A 6,682-nucleotide genomic window follows, 5' to 3' on the forward strand; every position below is an offset into this window, starting at 1 on the left:
TTTGGAAATAACCTATGCATGCAAATCTCACTGCATGCAGTACAGTTTATGGTATTACTCAACCACTCCTGTGCCCTCTAACATGATCATTACAATGTGCAAACCCCTCAGGGAACACAGGTATTCAGCTGTCACTGTGCAGACATGCACACCTGCTGGACAGCTGTCACTCCCACCTGCCCTATTGCTTTAGAATTATCTGGACATTTTCAGATCAGTTTCACAAACCAGTGAGAGCTTCAAACATTATCTTCCTCAGAAGACTTTCAACACACTAGGACAGAGAATAGATTCCCAAAACAATGTCTGCTGTGAAGGAAGGGCTCTCTACTAGACTTTAAAAATTCAGCCCCTCCTCCCCCTAATGCCGGTCACTGGATAGAAAGGAAAAAAAAGCAAAGGCATAGGTGCCCTAGAGAGCAGACTGCATTCCTGCTGCTCCTGGGACAACTTCTTGAAGGTTAACATAAATTCCAGGAGAGTGAGGATACACACACACACACACTCAAAGGCTTCACAACAAGCAACCAGTTTGTGAGCCCAGAACACAGGTGGACAGGTGCCAATGCACTATCATTTCCAAGGGCATTTGCAGACATGAATTTGGAGGCTGTTTTTTTTGAAAATGTCATTCTCCAGATACAGCAGCTGCCAGGGGAGTCCACACTGACAATTTGTGCTGGTCTTTGAAGGCAGTTACAGCAGAAGGACGTGTGTAATGGAGACAAAAGGACATGTTAAGCTCAGAGCAATCTTAATGGCACATGTTTAAAATCAGCAAGGCTGTTACCTCACACAGATTTCTTCTTAGCTAGCAGCTGAGGCCTGCTCTATCACTGACAAGAAAGTGCTCCATGGCAATTATTCTTAAGTGAACTTAACTTTTTCATATATATAAGATGGGAATAAGGAAATAAAACTGGTTGTTGACAAAAACATATAGAAATTATTAGCCCATCAGTCAAGGACTTTAGAGATCAAGTTTCCAACCCTGGCTTTTTTTTTTTTTTTTTGATAAGCCACTCACTGGTAGGAAGCAATTTTCAAAACACTTTATCAATGGGTAACATGATTACCCCTGAAACGAATATGGGGAAAATCATAGCTTAGACAGGAATCCAGCTATAGGTAAAGAAACAGGAATCAGGTTTCAACCGACGTCTTTGCTAAGGGGCCTAGTCACTAGCAAACTTTTTAACCAAGCCATGGACGGCCCAAGCATATTATGGGCACAGTGTACATTACAGGTGGCTACTCACACATCTGACCTGTTGGAGGTGTAGATAACATTTTAATAACCACTTCAGTAAAACAACTGTTTGAAAACAGAAACCTACTTAACATGTGACTAAAACTGATAGAAAGTTTCTCTCTCCAATGTTAGAGCAGAGATATTTGTGATAAACACTATCAGCTTAATAAAATATAAAGTCAAAATCTAAATCCAAATTCTTTTATTAAATTTGGGACTAAATTATCTTGTTTTATTTGTACACTTATCTGTTACATTGCTTGGGAATTTCGCATGAAATAGGTTGAGCAAAGCTAACAACTGATTTCTACAGATTTCCAGGAGTAGCACACGGCATGCTTGTTTGCCCAATGCTGCCTCCGCTCAGCACAGATGAGCAATATTAACCAGTCCACCATCAGTTCTCCCTAGATGACGGTTTTCTGACTGTTTGCATTATTTCCTCCAAGTGTGACAGAAGTGGTTATGCATCTCAGATGTCAGAAGGAGCTAATTCATGTCTGTAAGATATTCTGAGAACTCCAGAAAGTTAAACCAATTAAGCCTACCAGGCCATGCATAAAATCAGCTATTTGGCTTTGCCACACAAGGCAAGCAGCAAAACAGAGGTCTATAAAGCCTTACTTCACCATTACACTTGGACAGAGAAAGTTTTAAACACTCAAAAGTGATGGTGGCTCCCACAGTAGTTCCCTAAGAGCATTCCCACTGAACCCAGCAGCAGGTTTCAGAGCAAAACCTTCGTTTCTATAAGCTGCCTGATTCTATAGGTCAAGCCGAGCACAAGAGCCAATGGCAAACTGCCTGAATTAAAACTCATTTGCCGGGGAGGAGACACGCAGAACTCTGGCCAGTGCCCCGTAGCATTTAACTTCACTCTGTCTCATGGCCTATTTCCGTCATTGCAGACAGGTTGTAGAGCCAAATTAGCTTCCCCGTCTCTCACTCAGTGCCAAGCAAGTTGGAAAATTATTAAATTATTAAAATTATCAAATTTTTTAAAAAAATCATAGATGTATCAAACTAGAGCAAATACCATATTACCAATGCATAGCATTTTTGTCACAATTCCCATCTTCACTTCATAACCACCCGACTTAACAGCCTCCAAAGGCAGCAGGAAATTTACTTCTTTAAATTGCTCTCCATGTGCTCCTGTGTATCACTCCCACACATGCTCAGCTGAGCAAAGGTGAAACCTGTCCCAAGGGAAGGTAGCTTCAGCCTTGAAATAGGGCTATTATACTGCAGAGAGAATGAAAAATCGCCCTTAGCAGAAGGTTGAGTGAAGCTTCCCAAGAGCACCAGGCTATTTGTGTTATATGGGGTCTACCAGTTAAAAAGGGGAGACAAACTTGCTTTTAGGACATGACCAGCTCTGGTAAAGCAATCTGAGGACTCCTGTGCAAACGTGCTGTGCACAAAATGCTTCCCATGCTAGAAATGTCCTCAGAGGACACAGTGAGCTAGATTCTCTTTTTATAAATTAGATAGAGCCAGTGACTCTGGAACACTTACACCAGTCTGGGATATGGTCCCTGTAAAGACGACTGAGGCCACTCAAATTCTGCACACACACCACAGCACATCTATAACCAGCCCAGTAGTGGCAGGTTTAGGATTGCAGAGCCACTGCTCTAAACCTCCAGACACTGGGAATTCACAAGGGAACCATGAGAGGTGGGATGTGAGGACAAGGGAAACGCAGCCTAGCAGCTCTGCTGCTATCAGTAGGACAGCCGAGGCAGGTATCTACCTCATGTAACAAGCACCCTTGTTTTACAGTGCTGTCTTCCTGTAGCCATAAGGGGACCATTTTTTCACAGAACAGAGAGAGAGGTAGGGATGAAGAGCTTAATATGTCTCAATAAATGCATTCCTCTCCTAAGCAAACGTCAGGAATCAGTCAAGCAGTTGGCAATGGCTCTAGCTGCATAACTTAATCTTTGGTTCCTTCACAGCTCACATGACAACAAAACTCTGTCCTGTGTTCTGCTGGGAACCGTGTACTGCTCATGGCATTTTGACAAAAAGCAGAAGATGGATAGAGGTAGATGAAACAAAGTGTATTCCGAGTGGGGGGCAAAGGAATACTTTGGATATACTGCTTCAACAGAATCTTGGAAATAGCATCACTTTCTAATGCCAAAGCCCAAATAAAGTGATACTCTGGTGCACTGCTGTCTTTATTTTGTTGTCTAAAGAATCACACTGCTCTGCACACAGAGGAAATTGGGTGGGGTGGCTTCCTTCCACTTAGGCAGGACAAAGGAGCCATGAAACATTCCTGTATCTTGCGAGACTGAAAGATGTGTCATAACTGAAAACCCTGGTTGACTGCATATCCAGGCATAAGATGTGCAAGCAAGCATGTAGACACATACATAGAAGCCAGATGCAGCCACAGTAGCAACATTGGGGAGAAGAAAAAAGCAGAAAGAGGGCATAGCAAGGGAAACACACAGGCAAAACAAATAGCCAAAAGAGTAAACCTTCGGCCAGACTGCTGGCTGAAACAAGGGTTTGCATACAGCCATTGTGAATGAACCCAATTACATCAAGCAAGCATTGGTCCCAACAGCACCTTCCTCAAACTGAAACAACCTTTAAGATCTCAAATACTGACAAAACTGTGAGCAAAGCATGAACAGTCCATACATAGGCCAATCTGAAATGGCTAAACATCACACAAGAACTACAGCACTCAAACTAGACTAGCTAAATTCTTGCCACATATTTTTTGTGACAGAGTGTGTGTGTGTGGACAAATGAGATTTTTTTTTCAATTCAAGAAAAATGTTTAAATCATTCATCATAATGTCTTTGTCAAGAAATTGGATATTTCATTTCTACTGAGCATCAATCTGGTGTATTAAAAAAAAATGGAGCAGAAGTGAAAGAAGAATCAAGTAGGATAATCAAACTTGCCCAGAAGGTCACTGAATCTGTGATTTTCCAAAGATGCCCATAAAGAAGTATTGAAATTCTATTGGAATTCAGTGCTCTAAGCTTGAGGCAAAAATACTTAGCCAGTCACACAGAGTTTTAACTATGCAGGGTCCTCCCTAACAAGTTATGCCAAGGTGCCTGTAGGCTTCCCTGCAGTCAGAGATGTCACAGCCTTTGTAGTGCTAAGAGCTGCAGGACATTCTGCTTTAGTTTGGAGAGAGAGTTGCTGCTTCACAGCAGAAATGTCCAGGCCCCATAGCTCCACTAGCATGATTTGCCAACGAGCAATCTATGCAGCAAGGAAACATAGGAAACAAGGAAAAGTGAGTAACCAGGCACACACTATCATTTCTTTAATGTTTTGTCCATTCCAGTTTGAAACCATATCAATCCTCTAAAACTCCAAGCCCTGGATAATACAAATAAACCAGAGGAGCGTGCAAAGTGCCTCTGGAATCTGGCTTGAAAAATGGCAAATCACAGCCCAACATTACAAGGGGAAAACCAGGGCACAAAGCAACAGCACAACAGAATCACCACGGCAGTGCAATCAGCCAGCAGGCTAGACCTCAGCCCCTGTGCTCTGAGCAAGCAGTCTTCCCCACTCACGGCTGGCAGAGCAGGAAAAACACAGCACGAGAGCTGCATTGCTCTTCTGAAAATGCTCAGTTCAAACTGCAGCCCCATTAGATACGGGCGCATTTCAGGGACACATCCTCCCTATCACCCAGGGCAAATGAAACAGAGCTTTAAAGGTGACCAAAATAAGCTATCTTTAAGAGAGAGGGATCATTGTATTTCTTCAAAAACAGGACATTAGAGGTTTTGTTTCATTTCTTTTGAAGTCTGGAATTTGATGTCAACACTTTGAAAAAAAAGAATTCTTATTCTTTTGTAGCAGCTAGTAGCAGTATTGTAAGGGTCTCAGCAATTACAGGAACCTAAGTAACTTTCTGGGGCTACAATACTTTACAAAGGAGGAAAAGAGCAGGAGGCTTTGTAGACACTAAGTATTTGGAAAAAGTCTGAGGGATCTGTATACCAAAGACCAGCTTTAACAGGATCTGTTTCATGTGCACTGTCTAGTGCTTAAATGTCAAAAGAAACACACAGTTAAGAGAAGCACACCATGCACCACTAATTGAGCAAATACACAGAGAAGGCCATGAGGGGAACAAAATGTTTTTGACATGTAAACAGCTGGTTTCAGTGTGTTTAGTGAGCAGGTGGGGGAACTGCTTCTCCTTTATGCTTTAATTAAGGCAACCTCAGGAATGGGGGTAAAAGACTTCTATCAGCTCTGCCACCTCCTCAATATTCTGCCCTTTACTCCTCACTGTCTGACCATTAACAGCAGTCAGAAGCCAGTGGATACAAGATCACTGCAATTTCTCAGAAGGGATTCAAGCACCAGCTGGACTCTCACCAAGCTCCAGGAACAGCCACAGGAGTCCATGAAGAGAAGTGAGTGATGGGACTGTTCCAGGGATAGGGGCTTGTTATAAAATGTATTTATACTTATTTATAGTGCATATACAACAGCAAGAACTATTTAAGTCTCTGCTTATTTTTTCAGTAACCAATTTCTACATTTTTCCTGGAGATTTTAAGATGCTTCCATCGCCGTGAAAGGCCTTCCAAAATGACTTTCACATGACCTTTGCAACCAAAGCACAGATAAATGCAACATTTAGACTTTTTCCAGAACCTCTCTTTGGACCAATGAAAACGCTCCATGGAGCTCCATGGAAGCAGAGACTTTTAAAGCCACTGAGACCTGCTCTCTCCCAAGCTTTCCTCATAACACAAATATTGCTCCATTGCAATGAGCAATCTCCTCTAGCCTCCAAAGCTTTGAGCCTCTATTGATTAACTCTTGATGCAGTACATGCTTGTATCTCTGGAGTATCTCTCCAGCAGTGAAGGGTCATCCCTGTGACCTTCTGTTATCAGAAACAGCAGAGTGCACGTATGACACATTATGTGATCTGCAGGTGGTTCCTCAGTCCCCACTAGAGCCATTTGCAGGGATTCATATTACCTGAGCAAGACACTGGTTTAGCTCCACACCCTGCAGCTCTCTGCCTGCCTTCTTCTTCATGTGGCCTAATTTTTAAAGGCAGCCTACTGTAGACTGACAAGAAATCATTCCAGTCTTCCAAGGATTTTCAATCTTACTGAGGATATTGTGTTTACTGCCAGTTTGGAAATGTCAAGGTAAGTATTAAAGAGGAAAACAGTTATATAGAAAATTATCTATGGTGAACACAGGCGTGCCTGACTGACCCTACATGTAGGCAGATGGGATTGAGGAACAAAATAACAAACTGGGATTTTCTTCCAGTAAGAATATGAGCTGAAGAGATGTAAAGTGTGTGATATATGACCTAATCAACAAGATATATCATTAAAACATCTAGGGAACAAGCTGTGGCATAGTGCTGAGGGGAGGTAAGAAAGATGAAACCTTCTCTTCTCACC

Source organism: Tinamus guttatus, unplaced genomic scaffold (assembly GCF_059628265.1).
Source record: "Tinamus guttatus ecotype Peru unplaced genomic scaffold, ASM5962826v1 Tinamus_guttatus_pri_ptg000314l, whole genome shotgun sequence".
Taxonomy (NCBI): domain Eukaryota; kingdom Metazoa; phylum Chordata; class Aves; order Tinamiformes; family Tinamidae; genus Tinamus; species Tinamus guttatus.